Consider the following 19,637-nt stretch of genomic DNA (forward strand, 5'->3'; position numbering starts at 1 on the left):
GATGAAGTCTGTGACGGTGGTGCCAGACTCATTAGGTTGGTTGGTCACTGAGTTCTTAAACGTGGACCAGTCCACTATCTCCAAGCAGTCACATAGGAGCTCTTTTGTTTCCTTGGAACAGCATTTGTTTTGGCCTCTGGGAGACTCTCTCCGCTGAGGTCTCACTTAAGAGGGATTTCCTGCTGGTGAAACGAAAGGCTCTTCGTAGATCAGGGGGCCACCTTGGAAGGCTGGCCCGATCTTTTTTTTTTCCTCCCCCCTTTCAGGTTCCTCCCATTTTTGACTTCCATCACCCCCAATTCCCCAACCTTGGGGAGACCCTTAGGAATCCCCCTAACGCCCTCTACCTGGTAAGGACCCCCCGGCCCAACCCCTGACAGTGCCAACCTGGCATCCAGGCACTGCCAGTTTGGCACCCTGGCAGTGCCCCTTCCAGCCTGGCAGCGGGCCGTGTCTAGGTACCCGGGTGCCAGAGGGAGAGCCAGGGTCCCACCCGGGGGTCTCCAATGGCCTGGAAGTCTCCAACCCCCCCAGATGTTGTTATGACTAGTCCATAAGCTCGATTCTCCAATAATGGGGCTATGTCCCCACGCCAGTGTAAAAACCATCTCCCATCTGCAGGAGCTTGCATGGCCCCAGAGTGTTCCTTGCAACTCCGGCAGATACGGGGCCCTGCACTTCCAGTCAGGAGTCCGCTCATGCTCACGGTAGCGGCCTGCAGCGGCCGCTCCGTGCGACATGGTGCACTCGCACCGCAGAGCGGCACCAAAAATGTAGCCCCCCTGAGGTTACGCACGCCCACGGGTCTGTGACGCCCGATCTCTCCCCTGGCCATCCATGAGGCCCCCCATGGTGAACGATCCCCCGCCCCCCACCAGGGCAGCCAGGGACTGAATCCACAGCCACCACTTGACGTTCCCGTCGGCCGATAGGTGGTTAGAACAACGTCGTTGGGAACTCGGCCGGTTTCACGGGGAGAATCGCCAGGGGGGGCCTCTGTCAGTGGCCCCTACCCGCACCACGTAGTTCACGTGCGAGGGACTCCCGAGCGATTCTCCGGAGACCGGTGGCGGTCTGAATTTTCGGTTTAACGCCCATTCTCCCCCACCTCACCGAACACGATTTTGGCGCGGAGGCTCGGAGAATCTGGCCCCATGTTTGTGTGGACCAGTCTTGGCGAAGTCTCCCAGACGCGACCATAGTGTCCTGGGCGCCGATTGAATCCAGTGAATGTGTATTTCAATAAGCCGTACGGCTCATTTAACGATGCTGATCTGGGTCATGCGCAATGAGGACGAGATCCAGATCATGACATCTCACGAAATTTTGTTGACTGTCGCGAGATGCTTCAAGCATCATGAACCTCGCGAGAAGCCTCTTGTGAGATTCAACAGCCTCAAATCGAGACCACGTCGGGCGCGACGCGGCCGTTGAATCGTGCTGAATATTTCAAGTCAATGATGACCCTTCATCAGAACTCTGATGAAGAGTCGACATGAAACTCCTGCCTACCCTCAAATGGACATAAAACAGCTCTCCGGAGATGATTTGGTCAATATTTATCAGCATCACCGAAAACAGATTATCTGGTCAATTATTTTATTGCTCTTTGTGGGACCTTCCTTGAGCACAAATTAATTGTAATGTTCCTCTCCATGACTACAGTGACAGCACTCCAGAAGCATTCATTAGTTGTATTTTTGGACTTCCTGGGTCACATGAAATGCTATATAACCTCTTCTTTACAACATTAAAATATTAAAGGTTGCTGAAATATCAGTGAATGAATTAAGTGATCTAATAAACTAAAATAGTCACACCCAGCCTTGGTGAGATTATCATTCAAATGATATCTTTAGCAGACTGATTGCGTGCTGCTGTTCTACAGTTTTGGAACTGTACACACCTTCTTCCCTTTCCTACTCACTTGTTTACACAGGGAAGTAACCGATGGCCTGCAGCAGCTTAATCCACAGTCCCTTGCAATGTGTTTCAGAGTAGATTTATTGGCAGCATGATAACATGTGTTCTTCTTATGATCTGATAGGTTCCCATGATAAAGAGACTCTAAATATCATTGTGAACCATGGCCCCAGTAGCTTACAATAAATGAGACAGCAAGATGTAACCTGCTGGCAAAAGTGTCTCCCCGAGGGCTCCTTCAGCTGTTCAACCTCGAAATAGAGCTCGCAGAACTTGCCTGCAAATGTGACTTGACAGTTCAGCATCAGCGGTTCATATATGAGAGTGTTCCAAACAGCTTGGATAGTATGGGTGGTACCTATGCCAAAACCCATGGCCCATGTCTATGCAATGCTGCATGGCCTCCTGACTGAGCAGCATACCACACTGGAGTGTCAGCGTTCCTAAAATAATTATTGCCAGTCTCAGCACAGAATGCGCAGAGGTCAGGAATAGGCTTCAGCACATGGATCTTTAACAGGCTTCCATTTACTCTTCAGGCTGTTCTGTTACGAATTAGGATGAAACAACATTGAGAAAGAGGCCCAATGAAGCAGCTTTGGAGATATTGCAAAAGAGACTGGTTCTCTTTGGAGCTGATCGACACTCTCTCCATTAAAGAGCAATGCCAGAGGAATCTGGATGGAGGTTGCTGAAAAAGCAAATGTCATCTTTCCTCTGTACCAACCTTGGAAACAGACAAGGATGAAATTAGTTGGGTTCTGGAATTGCTAAGGTAAGTAACCTCACATCTTGCAATGTTGTGTTATAATGCATTTTAATACAATTTTGTCACTAACCTGGCAGAACATGATGAGGGAAAATTTACAGTCCTCTGGCAACTTTCAGCATTGCTAAAATGATCATCTGTTGCATTCTGCACAAATTTGTTAAACTATGGGGGAGAAGGCAGGAGCCAAACTGGAATCAAGATTATAGCAAGATTCACACGAAGAGGATGTATTGGCAACAACACCACTGCTGTCTTGTGGAAGAAAGCTCAAAGCAGTAATAAAAGTCATTGGGAAGGGAGACAGCTTTATAACAGTCTCTCCTGCTCAGATTCCAAACACCTACCTTCCCATGGCACTATTCTCAACTGAGGACTTCAGTGGGGCATGTACAATCATCCGAGCACTTTTCCCAGTTTTAGGACCCTCACAACAGAAACCCCTTGATTTCAGCATTAATCATGCCTATCTGACGGCATTCTCACACTAGCTGCTTCCAAGGTTGAGCCTCACAGAAGACTGACCACTTTCCCCACACTTTATGTGTATAGCTCTGAAATATAAGGTCTGGCACATATAGGGTTAATGTGGGTCTGAGTACAGTACCATCAACACAGTGATGTAAGAGTGAGCCAGGGTCAGTCAAGTGTTGGATAGAGCCTTGTGTACCAGCAAGCATTGAGACAGCTCCTAGCTATATCTTTTACTGTATATTTGTAAATAGCTCTCAGAGTCAATAAAGATTTACAGTTAATGTACGCATGAAAAGTTCTTCAGACCTAACGACGTGTATCTAAATCCCTACATGTTCCAGCACTACATCATAGAAGTCAATAGTTCTCAAGATATCTTTTGTTTTCAAGATTGGTGTATGTTGCTGATTGTCTTTCCCTCACCTGTGTAAATACAAAAATAAGAAAGAAAGACTCTATTTAGACAGCACATTTCACAACCTCAAGATATCCCAAAGTGCTTTTAAGCAATGTGAAGTATGGGCACAATTGTAATGTACATGTTGTGGCAGCTAACAGATAATCTGTTTTAGTGATGTTGACTGAAGGACAAATATTGGCCAGCTCACCGGGTTCACTCCTGTGTTCGTCTTCAAGATAGTGCCATGGGAGCTTTAATGTCCACTTGACAGAGCAGACAGGGCCAGAGTCTCATCTAAAAGGTGGCACTTTCAGTAGTAGGTGGCACTCCATTAGTACTGCCCTGCAGCATCAGCCTAGGCTTTTGTGTTTAAATCTCTGGAGTAGGTTGAACCCACTCTTACTAACTGAGCCAGACTGCCACTACAGTGTGTTAAATGGTTTTCCGAGTCATCACTAAGTGTGTGGTGGCTGGAGAAACACTCTGGAGACTTCCAATAGTAACAAAGGGGTTATTAATGAAAGGAAAAGGCTGATATATAAACAGGCACCAAACACAATAGGATAGGTCTGATTTCTGGCTCCAGGATCCACACTGCCCACCATTTGCTCCCAGGACCCTACACTTACCTGCTATTGGGCAGGGTTTGAGTGCTCCTGCACGATTGGCCGAGCCGGTTACATGGGCTGCCAGGCCCGCCCCCACCACCAAATGGGCCGCACTACTAAATCCCTTCCCCTTTGTGGTGTTGGGTGCTCTGGTGCACAGATGAGCCAACACAGTTGTATGTGGTACAACTCTATTTTATTATAACTCTTATAATACAGTTCGTTCTGGATACTCTGCACGTGCTGTCTCCCTGAGTGTGTTTGGTAACAGATGTGTCCTGGTCCTCCTCTGCAGCTAATACTGACCACCGGGGGTCGTGTCTGTGCTTTTATATCTTTCTGTCATTGGTTGTGGTGTTGTGTGTTCTGATTTGTCTGTTGGTGTGTCTATCATGATGTGTGTGTTTGAATATCATGACATCCCCCCTTTTTACAAAGATATGTGCCTACGTGGTCATAAATATAATTGTGTCGTGAGTGCATCTAAGAGTGTGTGTGTGTGTTGTGTACAGCGTGTGTATATGACGTAACTATTTACATGGGGCGATGTCGGGTGCGTCACACTAACAAGGTTGTACCATAACAAAACTTGGATGCGAGAGAAAAAAAAAAAAAACTTGAACATTGGTCCGGTCAGACGATATCTGGAACAATAAACAACAACAGGTTATAATACAGAAGTGTTTGACTTTTTGAACGTATGAACAGCGTTATAAGTCCAGTCTAATGGGTGACCGCCTCAAGAATGGGCTGGTCCTCAAGCCGGTTCAGCTGTGGAGATTTGGGGTCACACTGGTTCACCTTGGACTGTTGGAGGTGATGCTGTTGCCGAAGTCTCTACTTTACCATTTGTTGTGCTTCGTGCAGTGCTTGGTTTTTTCATTCGTGCAAATATAACATTCAACATCTTTGTTAGTGGTGCCTTGGCTGTGGTTTGGTTCTGGTGGCGATGGAAGGGGCATGATCCGTGGCATCTCCACGAAGTCATCCTTGGGAACCAGTGGAGGATCCGGCGTGTGCGTACGGTTCAGTTGCGAGCGTGGAAGGCGGCGCAAAGCTCGCTGATTGCGCCTACGCACCAATCCATCCGCCCTGCATGCCAGGAACAAGGTGGAGTCTTTTTTCTTTTTATGTTTGTGGTGGACGGCATCTTGTAGCCGATGGGTCGTTGCCATCGAAGTAGCACCATCACTAATATCATGCAAGGCGATGACTGTGCCAGATGTGGAAGTTGGCCGAGACCGTGCACGCTGGTTCCGGCCACCTGCTGTGCCGGAAGGGCGACTCCGCAGAGAAACGTCGAAGCATGTCGCCTTGGAGAGAGAATTGTTGCTCGCATCAACGTCTGGCGATGGCGCGAATTGGTGTGTCCATCTTGGACCGCCGGTGCTGGTTGCCACTGCCGACCCAGTGGGACTGCCACGCGATCCATTCCCTGTCGCCGTGGCATCCGCCGTCACCCTGAGCGTGCCATCACCGAGGCCGCGACACCGCCCGTCCGGAGCAAGGTCTGGCGTGCGCAAATCAGAGTCGGCGCTTGGCTGCTCCCCATCTGGAGTCCGGTCTGCCTTCCGTCGATGCCCCCCGTCCGGAGTCCCAACAGGTTCACTGGAGGCAGCCGAGATTCCCTGAAGCTGCACTTCTGGAGTCGGAACATGCAGGAATGCACCAACCAGTGGAGAGGTTCGAGCCATCGAGGGTGGAAGCGGTGCGCCGCCACCGCAGTCATCAGTGGTCCCACCGTGATCGTCGAGTGCCTCGGTACGCACTAGGCGAGGTCTGTCACCTTGCACCTTTTGCATGGGAAGTGGGATGCTGTCGTCACTCGTCTCACATCCCGTGGATAGATCCTCATTAGCAGCTTGCTGTTCACTAGGGTTGGATAAATTGTCAGAGTTTTCATCTGGTGGTGCACACCATGTCGGTGGACTGTCATTGTCTTGCCGTTGTCCTTCATTTGGGCTTTTCTTCTTTGGAATTTTAAATCTTCCCCCAGACATTGCAGAACCTTGTTTATTACCCCCAAATTCTCCCATATGTATGGTCTCGAATATAGGATCCAATGTTTCTATCGACATTGTACTATTTTCCAAAGAACATTCCGTTTCACTTTTCTTCTCAGGTACCTCATATGTATCTTTGTCTAATGTACATGCCTTCATGGTCTCTGGGTCTGATTTTGCTGGGACTGGCATGGTCACAGTCTCTCTTTTACTGTTCTCAATTGCCCACATTATACTCCCCATACATAACTGCTTAATCACTGGGGTTAGTGTGGTACAATGGATAATCGGGTCGACCTTATCTGCATCTTCACCATTAGTGGAAAGCACACTTGGTTCACTTGAAACTGCTGTGGGTTTTAAATTCGTTATCTGGCTACTCGATGTCGGTGTCCTCAGGATTCTTGCTCCAATGTTCTGCTCATTTATCAGTGGAGTGTGTATAGGTTCAATGCAATTAATGTTCCCCTCAAGGTTTGAAGAGTCATTACTGACTAACTGCTGGTCTCCGAAGTTGGGATTTTGCGGCGTTGTGTTGAAGGGAGACATTTGTCCCTGCTGTAGATATGATTCAGGTTGTGTTATTTCCATTACCTGAGGATCAATGTCTTGTCCATTTTTTCGATCCGTACTAAAACACTGGCAATTCTCAGTCTGCTCCTTGCAAGTTAAACATTCAATAAATTTCTTTAGCAAATCCTCAGCATCCTTCTGTGGCCGTGCAGCATTATTAATCTCTGTTCGGCTATAATGATCCTGAAGGTCAGCGCATAAACCTTTTTTCTTCGGGCTTGGACGAGGCGATTCCTTTGGCTTGTCTTCAGTTGGGCTTGAACAGTCATCAGCGCTGTGCCCTTCATTGTAGCATGAGAGACCTTCATGGTCATGCTGCTGTGTAGTGGAGCATGGTAGGCTGTTATAGCCTTCTTGCTGTTCACGTGAGCATGGCAGACTTGCATCATCTGCCGCTGGTTGGTCAGGAGAGGTTGCTAGACCCTCATGGTCTTGTTCCTGTAAGGACTGCACATTGGAGTCTTGCGTTGCTTCTATCATGGAGGCTGTCCACGAGCTCTCTGTGGAGGCTTGTGACACTGGAGTCACTTCTTGTTCGTGCAAGGACTGCGCTCTGGAGTCTTGCGTTGCTTCTATCGTGGAGGCTGTCCACGAGCTCTCTGTGGAGGCTTGTGACACTGGAGTCACTTCTTGTTCGTGCAAGGACTGCGCTCTGGAGTCTTGCGTTGCTTCTATCGTGGAGGCTATCCACGAGCTCTCTGTGGAGGCTTGTGCCACTGGAGTCACTTCTTGTCCGTGCAAGGACTGCGCTCTGGAGTCTTGCATTTCTGCAATTGTGGAGTCTGTCCACGAGCTTGCTGTGGAGGCTTGTGACACTGGAGTCACTTCTGGTTCATGCGAGGACTGAGCTCTGGAGTCTTGCATGTCTTCTTTCACAGAGTCGGGAACGTTGAGCGGGACGTGGACCATGCTCTGTGTGGCAGCAGGGCGCTCTCCGTGTGCTTGCACCGCTCCCTGTCTGTTAATGTCAGGCTGCAGCATCATCCAGTACTGATAAGTTGGAACGTCATATCTGCTGGATTGAAGATCCTCAAATCCGAAAAATGAATCCGCATCTGCGTCGGATTCAATGTGGGGGCCGCCAATGTGCAACACGAAAGGTTCGTCCGAGTCATAGTCGTATAGGACCACGGAGCTATCATTGGGCTCGCGAGGTCCGGAAACACTGTAAAGATCGTCATCGAAGTATTCGAGGTCGGAATCATCGGCTTGTGCGTAGGTAACTGCTTGTCGGAGGGTTCTTCGGAGGTCAAATTCATCTCCTGGGTCAATTTGCGGCACTGTGCTGTCATTCCAGGTGAGGGAAGGTTGTTTTACAGCTTTAACAGATTTTTGTTTTTTTGATTTGGGACGTTTCCCTTTTAAATTGGATTTGGGACGTTTCCCCTTTAAATTGGTGCAGTCTGGGGCCTCTGACATCCTGAGGCTCGGTATGTAGCACGTAGGAAGCGACTGCGCATGCTCAAATCGCTGTTCCTTTACCGATGGCCGTTTTCTTGACTGCGCATGCGCAGCATCTCGCGCATGCGCAAACGAAACTTCCGGTTCTGCGCACTGCTCGCGCAACTGTGCTAGCGTGATACCTTTAGCAAGATGGCCGCCGACCTCGACCCGGCCCTCTCTCAGGCCCGGGATTTCGGCCTCTGGGAATTCGGGCTCCGGGATCCCAGCCACGAGGTGAGTACTGCAGCTTTTCTTACCTTTACTTGCCGATTGGATTGCGTTTTCTTCACAGTACTTGGAGAATTTGTCCAGGACTGCCTGGTAATCGTACCTTTGCTGCCTCCTGAAGAACCTGAACCGTGTGAATATTTCTCTTGCCCTTGCACCGGCGATGGTGAGGAGAAATTCAATTTTTTCGCTATCATCCAGGTCTTGGAGTTCAGCTGCCACCAGGAACAATTCGAACCATTGCCGGAATCGCCGCCAGTTTTCGCGGAGATCGCCGTAGCACTGGAGCGGCTGCGGAACCGGGAGCTCTATCATTTTGCCTGGGCACTGCTGGTTGTCTGTGTACACGGAGGTATGCCGGCAGGTATCGATCCACTCCTGTACCATGTGGTGTTGGGTGCTCTGGTGCACAGATGAGCCAACACAGTTGTATGTGGTACAACTCTATTTTATTTTAACTCTTATAATACAGTTTGTTCTGGATACTCTGCACGTGCTGTCTCCCTGAGTGTGTTTGGTAGCAGATGTGTCCTGGTCCTCCTCTGCAGCTAATACTGACCACCGGGGGTCGTGTCTGTGCTTTTATATCTTTCTGTCATTGGTTGTGGTGTTGTGTGTTCTGATTTGTCTGTTGGTGTGTCTATCATGATGTGTGTGTTTGAATATCATGACACCCTTAAGTCCATGATTACATTTTATGCAATAACTATGTTCAGGTTGTATATACATGGTAAAAGACATCAGGGTAGAGGGATTTCATCAAAGTGTCAGTCGGTTCAGTGATCTTCTCAGACATCTTTAGTCCTCCCACTGGCTCAGCAGCCTCCGAGGCAGTCATGTTGTTGGCATAGGATGACAGTTTAGGAGGCGCCACCTCTTCGGGCGGGCAACTGGTCTCACTGGCTCCCATCTGAAAAGTTGGCTGGGTTGACTCAGGAGTTCTCAGCTTCCTCTGCTCAGGAACATTCACAGGGGTGTCGGTAAAACTCCTGGGACCTGTCTAATCTGGAATGGGGGTCACCACCCCTTGGCCCCTCAAATGTTCGATATGCTTTTTAATGGTTCAGCCAGTTACATTCACCACACAGGCCCTGACTGGGGCGTAATCTGCCCGGCTAACTATAGCAGGTCGAGGAAAAATTTTGAACTAAGACTGGGTCCCCTATCCGGAATTATGTCACCCCTTTGCACAGTCTGTTCATTACTCTGGGAGATCTAATGATCCTCTACCCTTCCCACCAAGTTAGGAAATACCAGATACAAACAAATTCTGAGGTGACAGTGTGGTAAACCACTGTTGCACCTCTATTCGGTGATGTATGGTAGGACCTGTACTACAGGTACGTTGGTAGTCCCTGCCTGCTGGCTCCACCCATTAGGCGGAGTATAAATATGTGTGTCCTCCATGCTGCAGCCATTTCGCCAGCTGCTGTGGGAGGCCACACATCTTAGAGCAATAAAGCTCAGTTGTACCCAACTCAAGTCTTTGTGCAATTGATCGTGCATCAATTCATTGCACTAAGATTTTCAAAAGATGGACCTCTGTATCAAACCGGATCACCTGCAGCTGGATCCGCATTCAAGCGACGCCAAAAAGGACTTTCAACACTGGCTAGCTTGCTTCGAGGCGTACATCAACTCAGCATCCACCCCTGTCTCGGAGGTTCAGAAGATACAGATTCTGTACTCAAGGTTGAGCTCCAGCGTCTTTCCGCTAATCCAGGTCACGCCGAACTACGCCAGAGCCATGACGCTTCTCAAGGAGAATTACGCTCAGAAGACAAACACATTCTTCACCAGGCATGTACTCGCCACTCGCTCTCAACGCCCTGGTGAGTTCATAGAAGACTTCTGGCGGGCCCTAATCCCACTCATCTGGGACTGTGACTGTCAGGCCGTTACGGCCACTGAACATTCAAACCTCCTTATGCGGGACGCTTTTGTTACGGGGATTGGGTCGGACCTCATACTCCAGCGACTGTTAGAGGGGGCCACGCTCGACCTAGAGGAGACAAAGAAACTAGCGCTCTCCATGATGGTCGCCTCGCGCAACATTCAGGCCTACACCACCAGCCGCGCGGCCCACCCCTCCTACGCATCGTGGACCCCACAGACGGCCGCCCCAGCGGGGGCCTTACCCAGCCAATACGCCTGCACCACGCAACAGCCAGCAAACCCCAGGGATCGCCGATATTATTTCTGCGGCCAGCAGAAACATCCCCGCCAACGCTGCCCGGCCCGCGCTGCCCTTTGCGGCAAAAAGGGGCACTTCGCCACGGTGTGCCAGGCCTGTGCAGTCGCAGCTATCACCCCCACCCCCCTCATTTATGGGCAATGAGCGCCGCCATATTCACCTCCCCGGACCATGCGTGGCCAGTGGGCGCCGCCATCTTCTCCCCCTCAGACCACGCGCGGCCAGTAGGCACCGCCATCTCCCCCACCAGCAACACGTGCAGCCCATGGGCGCCGCCATCTTGTTCAACTCCCGTCATGTGCGGTCCATGGGTGCTGCCATTTTGTACTCCTCGAGATCTTCAGGCGCCGCCATCTTGTCTCCCCCACGGCACATGGGCACCACCAGCGTTCCAGGACCAGGGCCCCCCCGGGCTCCCCGTCATCCTACACCAGCGACGACCGACCACGACTCGCCTCATGTGACCATCAACCAGTCTCATCTGCACAACCTGGCCACTGCATCGAACAGCGTTAACATCAATGGACACGTGACCTCTTGCCTGCTGGACTCCGGGAGCACCAAAAGCTTCAACCACCCAGATACGGTAAGGCGCTGCTCCCTCGCGGTACACCCCGCCAACCAAAGAATCTCCCTGGCCTCCGGATCCCATTCCGTGGCGATCCGGGGGTACTGTACGGCCACACTCATGGTCCAGGGCGTAGAAATCATTGACTTCCGCCTCTATGTCCTCCCTAACCTCTGCGCTGCTCTACTACTCGGCCTGGACTTCCAGTGCAACCTCCAGAGCCTAACCCTGAAATTCGGTGGGCTCCTACCACCCCTTACTGTGTGCGGCCTCGTGACCCTAAAGGTCGATCCGCCTTCCCTCTTCGCCAATCTAACCTCGGATTGCAAACCCGTTGCCACCAGGAGCAGACAGTACAGCACCCAGGCCAGGACCTTCATCAGGTCCAAGGTCCAGCAGCTGCTTCGGGAAGGCATCATCGAGGCCAGCCAAAGCCCCTGGAGAGCCCAAGTGGTAGTAGTTAAAACTGGGGACAAACAGAATGGTCGTGGACTACAGCCAGACCATCAATCGGTATGTGCAGCTCGACACGTACCCCCTCCCACGCATATCTGATATGGTCCATCAGATTGCAGAGTACCGGGTCTTCACAACGGTAGACCTCAAATCCGCCTACCTCCAGCTCCCCATTCGTAAATCGGGCCGTCCATACACTGCCTTTGAGGCAGATGGCCACCTCTATTACTCCCTCAGGGTTCCCTTCAGTGTCACCAACGGGGTCTCGGTCTTCCAAAGGGAGATGGACCGAATGGTCGACCGGTACGGTTTGCGGGCCACCTTCCCATACCTATACAATGTCACCATCTGCGGCCATGATCAGCAGGGCCACGACGCCAACCTTGCCAAATTTCTCCACACTGCCACTCTCCTAAACCTCACCTACATACAACAAGGAGAAGTGCGTGTTTAGCATGACCCGCTTTGCCATCCTCGGCTTTGTGGTCCAGAACGGAGTTCTGGGGCCTGATCCCGACCGCATGCGCCCCCTCATGGAGCTCCCCCTCCCCCACTGCCCCAAGGCCCTCAAACGTTGCCTGGGGTTCTTTTTGTACTACGCTCAGTGGGTCCCAAACTATGCGGACAAGGCCCGACAACTCATTCAGTCAACCCATTTTCCCCTGACTGCCGAGGCGCAACAGGCCTTCGCCCGTATCAGAGTCGATATCGCCAAGGCCGGGATTCACGCAGTAGACATGGAACTGCCCTGGCAGGCCCGTGGCATTCTTTTCCCGCACCCTTCATGCCTCAGAAATCCAGCATTCATCCGTCGAAAAAGAGGCCCAAGCTATCGTTGAAGCTATGCGACATTGGAGGCATTACCTGGCCGGCAGGAGATTCACTCTCTTCACTGACCTCAGTAACCTTCATGTTCAATAACACACAGCGGGGCAAGATCAAGAATGATGAGATTTTGAGGTGGCGGATCGAGCTCTCCACCTACAATTACGAGATTCTGTATCGCCCCGGTAAGCTCAACGAGCCCCCAGACGCCCTATTCCGAGGTACATGTGCCAGCGCACAGGTAGACCGACTCCGAACCCTGCACGACAGTCGTTGTCACCCGGGAGTCACACGTTTGTACCATTTCATAAAGGCCCACAATCTGCCCTACTCCATCGAGGAAGTACGATAATCACCAGGGTCTGCCAGATCTGTGCGGAGTGCAAGCCGCACTTTTACCGGCCGGACTGTGCGCACCTGGTGAAGGCCTCTCGCCCCTTTGAACGCCTCAGTGTGGATTTCAAAGGGCCCCTCCCCTCCACCGACCGTAACACGTATATTCTCAGATTGTCGATGAGTGCTCCAGATTCCCCTTCGCCATCCCATGCCCCGCATCTGCCACCGTCATCAAAGTCCTCAGCACAATCTTCGCTCTGTTCGGTTTCCCCGCCTACATCCACAGTGACAGGGGATCCTCCTTCATGAGTGATGAGCTGCGTCAGTTCCTGCTCAGCAGGTGTATCACCTCCAGCAGAACGACAAGCTGCAACCCCTGGGGAAATGGACAGGTAGAGAGGGAGAACGGGAAGGTATGGAGGGCCGTCCAACTGGCCTTACGGTCCAGGAACCTCCCAGCCTCTCGCAGGCAGGAGGTCCTCCCTGATGCACTACACTCCATTCGGTCACTACTGTGCACCACCACTAACAACACGCCCCATGAACGTCTCTTTGCCTTCCCCAGGAAGTCCACATCTGGGGTGTCACTCTCGACTTGGCTCGCAGCTCCAGGACCCGTCCTTCTCCGTAGGCATGTCCAACTCCACAAGGCAGACCCGCTGGTGGAAAGGGTGCAATTGCTCCATGCAAACCCCCAGTATGCCTACGTGGCATACCCCGACGGCCGCCAGGATACTGTCTCCCTCAGGGACCTGGCACCAGCAGGTCACACACACACCCAGCCCGGCACCACCCTCCCCTCCCCCGGCGCTCCCAGCAGCAACCCCCCCGGGACTATCCGTCTTTCCCCTGCACACGCTCGAGGATGAAGAGGATTTCGGCACGCTCCCGGAGGCTCCGGACATCAGATCAGCATCGGCATCGCCGCCACCACTACGTTGCTCCCAGCGGCACATCAAGGCCCCGGACTGGTTAAACTTCTAACTGGTCCACTGGACTTCAAAATACATTTTTTTTCCTCTCTATCAAAAATTGTAAATAAAAATGTAAAAAGAAAACCATTTATTGTACATAGTTCTCCACCACCCCCGCCGGACTCAATTTTAACAGGGGGTGAATGTGGTAAACCACTGTTGCACCTCGATTAGGTGATGTATGGTAGGACCTGTACTACAGGTACATTGGTAGTCCCTGCCTGTTGGCTCCGACCAGTAGGCGGAGTATAAATATGTGTGTCCTCCATGCTGCAGCCATTTCACCAGCTGCTGTGGGAGGCCACACATCTTAGAGCAATAAAGCTTCAGTTGTACCCAACTCAAGTCTTTGTGCAATTGATCATGCATCAGACAGCCCATCAGCAAGTCGGCAGGTGTGATCCCCAGGGTGGTGTGGGGGGTTGGGTTGTAGGATAATAGACATTTAGCAAGCCGATGACGCAGCGGTCTGTCTGATTCATTCCTCATGCCGTTTTTAAAAGACTGTGCAACCCTCTTCGCCAGCCTATAGGGTGCAGGGTGGTATGGAGTTGTCCTGCTGTAGGCTGATGCCGTTCGCTTGAACAAAATTGTGGTAGTTGCACCCTGTGAAAGCAGTGCCATTGCCAGGTGCAATGGATTCTAGCAGTCCGTCTATGGCGAACACTCAATGTAAGGTGTTCACTGTAGCCGCCGAGGTTGTTGTCATAATATACACCATTATATCATGGTGCAGACACACACTGATTGACACACAGTGGGACCAATCAACATACACAACACCGCAGCCAATCACCAGTGAGAGCACACGCACTATAAAGACAGGGGACATCAGAGTTCCCGCTCATTCGAGTAGCAGCTACCTAGGAGCACAGAGCTCACAGCCTGCAACACAGACATTCACCATGTGCTGAGTGCATCAACTGGTTAGGACAAGGCAAAGGTCTTTAGTTAAAGCTAGTATCGTATTTACCCACAGTTCAAGTATGTTTAAATAGTTAACCTTTTAATAAAATAGTGTTGCACTACTTCAAGTGTTGGTGACCTGTATGTGATCCAGAACACCCAACACATCAGTTGTGGCCCCTCCATCGCCTGTACAGACGGCCACTTGCCCTACCCTTATGAAGTGAGGTAAGGGGGGTGCTCAAGGATCCTTTACACAGTGTTTTTCAAACTTTCTTTCTGGGGACCCGTTTTTACCAACAGGCCGAACTTCAGGACTCATGTCGGTCGGCCTCTGCAGCCCATGCCTTTTGAACCTCGTGATCCACCAGCTTCGCTTACCTTTAATGCAACAGGTGAGCCTGCGTGGTCCTCACAATCTCACTTGCTTTGTCATTCAATGTTGCATTTCTGTCTGGGTTGTTCATCAATGGTCCTGGAGCTCACACCAGCACTGCTTTGTCCTGCCTTTCCTCTCCAGTAGATTCAGATGTGAGATCCTGGCCTGTTTGTGTCTCTGGCCCTCTCTTCCTTAGTCCAAAATGATCGCTCTTCAGTTCTTCACGCAGTCTTGTTGCTTGCTTGCTGGTAGCTACAAAATGGAGGAAGCTCTCCTGAGTAATTTTGTGCCCAGAGTACATTCCGTCAGTGAATCGTGCGCGTGACCTGCTCCCTGCTGCCGCTTCCAACAGGGAGACAAATTGATTTTAAAAAAAATTCTGCTCCTGAAACAGAGCACTGACATATAGAGGAAGCGTCCAGCCCCTCTGGGCTCCGGCCCTGCACAGAGTGGTTAGTTTCACAGTGCGAGGTCCTGGGTTCGATTCCCAACTGGGTCACTGTCTTTGCAAAGTCTGCCCATTCTCTCCGTGTCTGCATGGGTTTCCTCCGGGTGATCCAGTTTCCTCCCACAAGACCCAAAAGATGTGCTGTTATGTAATTTGGACAATTAAATTCTCCCCTGAACAGTTGCCAGAATGTGGCGACTAGGGTCTTTTCACAGTAACTTCATTGCAATGTAAGCCTACTTGTGACAATAAAGATTATTATTATCCGGCTGAGGGGACACGCATACACAGGAAGGCTAGCTTTCTTGAAAACCGATCACGGCCAGCATTTTGGATTGGATTGGGATTGGATTTTGTTTATTGTCACGTGTACCGAGGTACAGTGAAATGTATTTTTCTGCGAGCAGCTCAACAGATCATTAAGTACTTGAAAAGAAAAGGGAATAAAAGAAAATACATAATACATAGTACACAATGCAACTACATAACACCGGCATCGGATGAAGCATACAGGGTGTAGTGTTAATGAGGTCAGTCCATAAGAGGGTCATTTAGGAGTCTGGTAACAGCGGGGAAGAAGCTGTTTTTGACTCTGTTCGTGTGTGTTCTCAGACTTTTGTATCTCCTGTCCAATGGAAGAAGCTGGAAGAGTGAGTAAGCCGGGTGGGAGGGATCTTTGATTATACTGCCCGCTTTTCCCAGGCAGTGGGAGGTGTAGATGGAGTGAATGGATGTGAGGCAGGTTTGTGTGATGGATTGGGCTGTGTTCACATCTCTCTGAAGTTTTTTGCGGTCTTGGGCCGAGCAGTTGCCATACCAGGCTGTGATGCAGTCAGATAGGATGCTTTCTATGGTGCATCTGTAAAAGTTGGTAAGAGTAAATGTGGACATGCCGAATTTCCTTAGTTTCCTGAGGAAGTATAGGTGCTGTTGTGCTTTCTTGATGGTAGTGTCGACGTGGGTGCAAGAGGACAGATTTTTGGAGATGTGTACCCCTAGGAATTTGAAACTGCTAACCATCTCCACCTCGGCCCCATTGATGCTGACAGGGGTATGTACAGTAATTTGCTTCTGAAGTCAATGTCCAGCTCTTTAGGTTTTCTGGCATTGAGGGATAGATTGTTGTCGCTGCACCACTCCACTAGATTCTCTATCTCCCACCTGTATTCTGACTCGTCATTATTCGAGATCCGGTCCACTATGGCCGTATCGTCAGCAAACTTGTAGATGGAGTTGGAACCAGATTTTGCCACGCAGCCATGTGTGTACAGGGAGTAGAGCGGGGGCTACGTACGCAGCCTTGCGGGGCCCCCGTATTGAGGACTATTGTGGAGGAGGTGTTGTTGTTCATTCTTACTGATTGTGTTCTGTGGGTCAGAAAGTCGAGGATCCAGTTGCAGAGTGAGGAGCCAAGTTCTAAGTTTTGGAGCTTTGATATGAGCTTGGCTGAGATTACGATGTTGAAAGCGGAGCTGTAGTCAATAAATAGGAGTCTGATGTAAGAGTTCTTGTTGTCGAGATGCTCTGGGGATGAATGTAGGGCTGGGGAGATGGCATCTGCTGTGGACTGGTTGCATTGCTATGCGAATTGCAGTGGATCAGGGCATTCTGGTAGTATGGAGGTGATGCTCTTCTTGACCAACCTCTCGAAGCACTTCAGTACGACTGAAATCAGGGCTACCGGACGGCAGCCATTGAGGCATTTTTAATAGCTAGTTGCGGCCATTGGCACTTCTTCCCATGATCAGGAATGCCATGTCCGACATCTATCTGTGACCCATCCACGGGTCGCAACCCTGAGTTTGAAAATGGCTGTTTTAATAAGTATTGGGACATTGGGGAGTTCTGGAGGCTGCATTGCGGGTCGAGAGATCGGGGCGGCATTTAAAAATGGTGATATATTGGTAGTATTGGTTAATTCTCTCTCAAGAGGTCCAATATTGGCTTATGGTCGATGACTGTAACGAATCATCACCCATACACGTATTGCTGGGTGGAATTCCTTCACACAGAATATGACTGCTTATCTTCTTTCTCGATTTGAAATGAAGTTAAGTGTGGCCTAGGCAGGGCATTCCCGCCGAGGCCAAAAATAAAAACAGAGTCGCATTTGATAGCGGGGTCATTCTTGGCATTGCAGGCGGCGAGAAACACCCCAACTTTCGTGCCCAAAACAGAACTCTGTTTTTTTCCCTTTGAGTCGTGCCCATGATCTCTTGGGGTACCGGCAGTGATGGTCTGTTTTTCGGTAGCGGGAATCGACTCAATGCGCCCACATTGACAATCTGCATGCCATGTTTGTGCTGAAAGGCATAATTCTAGGGCAGTAGCAGCAAGACCCAACATTGCACTCTTGCAGAGGTATATTAGTGGTATTGGTTCATCCTCTCTCAAGAGGTCCAAAAGTGGTTTATGGTCAGTGATTATAATGAACTATCACCCGTACACATATTAGTGGGTGGAATTCTTCACACCGAATATGACGGCTAATCCCTCTTTCTCGATTTGATCATAGATTTGCTCAGCTTCAGAGAGGGCCTTGAGACAAAGGTGATGGGCTGTTCGGAACCATCCCCCATCTTATGGGATAGTAATTCCCCTAACCCGTAAGAGATGCATCGGGTGTGAGGACAATCTGTTTCCTAGGGTTAAAGTGAACTAAATGTTCCAAAATTGCAAAGCTTGCTTTACTAAACAAAAAGCTTTTTCTTGTGGCTCCCTCCATATACACCATTGGTGTTCTTTAGTAGCTGGTGTAATGGTGCCAATGTTGTGGCTAATAATTTACCATGCCAAAGGAAGGATTTGAGATCAGTTACATTATTGTGTGCTGGGACCTCTCAGATATCCTTGACTTTCTCCGCGAGGGGATGCCGACCTGATACATCTACTCAGAATTCTAAATATGTCACTTCTGAGACCCGAAATGTTCATTTTACATGTTTGCAATGAACACCCTCAACCCGGAAACTTTTTAGTTCCTCTTCCAGGCTAGACATATGCTTTTCAGGAGTAGTCCCAATAACTAAAACATAGTTGAGGTAGACCATCACTTTTAGGATCGCTTGAAGGAGGTTTTCCATCACATGCTAGAAAATAAGGCAGGCTGACTCTATGCCAAATGATAGCCTTGTGTACCCTTATGTGTATCTATCGTGGTGAAACTCTGGGACTCTTCGCCCAATTCCAATTCTCTGTATGCATGGCTGAGATCCAATTTAGAGTAGGTCACGCCTCCCGGCAGCTTGGTGTAGAGGTCTTCAATCCTGGGGATCGGGTACCTACCTACCTGGGCAGCCTGATTGATGGTTAAGTTGTAGTCCCCACAGATGTGTTGATCCGGCTTGAGAACAAGGACTATGGGGGTTTCCCACTCAGAGAACAGAACTGGTCTGATTATGCTCAGTTCCTCTCATCGCTTCAGCTCGACCTTTTGATGCAAGTCATAGGGGACTACTTTGGCTCTAAAAAAAATTGAGTGTTGAATCTGGATACAAGTAAATACTGGGCTTTGCACATTTAACCTGGCCTAGTTCGCTGTGGAAAAAATCCTCGTATCTTCACAGGACATCTTGAAGGACACTGTTGGTATATTTGTTAAATTTCAGACAATTATGTTTGATTTTCTATAACCAGTCCCTTCCCATTAAGCTGGGTCTGTGCCCTCTACGACCATCAGGGGTAGTTGGGCCTCTTGCTCTTTATAAACTGCTGGTATGTTGATGATCCCAAGGATTTACAGGGTGTGCCCCCTCCCCTCTGTAAAGTAGACCGCTTGCCTGGTTTGCTGTTCAAACGTTTGAGCTCCTTAATGAATGCAATTAAAGGTCTGTTTCCCCATAACTCTCAATAAGGTCCCGTTGTCGACTTCCATGTCCAAGAGTTTACCATTCACACTTACAATGATTTCAATAGGGACTTTCCTGTTTACCGAGACTACATTCAGGCAGTACATTGTCTGCTCCTCCACAGAGCTCTTCACTGCTTGGTTCAGTGGCATCATGGACTGCTGCTGCTGTTTTTTCTTGCATTGGTGTGCTCTGCAATGTGCAGCAGTGTGCTTCAATTTGGCCTAGATGAACTCATCACAATGGCAAGTCTCTTGGGGATGACCTCCACACATTGGTAGA

At 50.0% G+C, this 19,637-nt stretch overlaps 1 long non-coding RNA gene across 1 annotated transcript in view; it reads left to right on the forward strand.

Annotated features, from left to right (window-relative positions):
• The first annotated feature begins 2,446 nt into the window (after window positions 1-2,446).
• Window positions 2,447-19,637, forward strand: part of LOC140386025 (uncharacterized) — a 57,225-nt gene continuing 40,034 nt past the window's right edge. The window contains exon 1 of the long non-coding RNA XR_011933540.1: window positions 2,447-2,698. This is a non-coding gene — a long non-coding RNA (uncharacterized lncRNA). The remainder of the gene's footprint in view (window positions 2,699-19,637) is intronic.

Source organism: Scyliorhinus torazame, chromosome 11 (genome assembly GCF_047496885.1).
Source record: "Scyliorhinus torazame isolate Kashiwa2021f chromosome 11, sScyTor2.1, whole genome shotgun sequence".
NCBI lineage: Eukaryota > Metazoa > Chordata > Chondrichthyes > Carcharhiniformes > Scyliorhinidae > Scyliorhinus > Scyliorhinus torazame.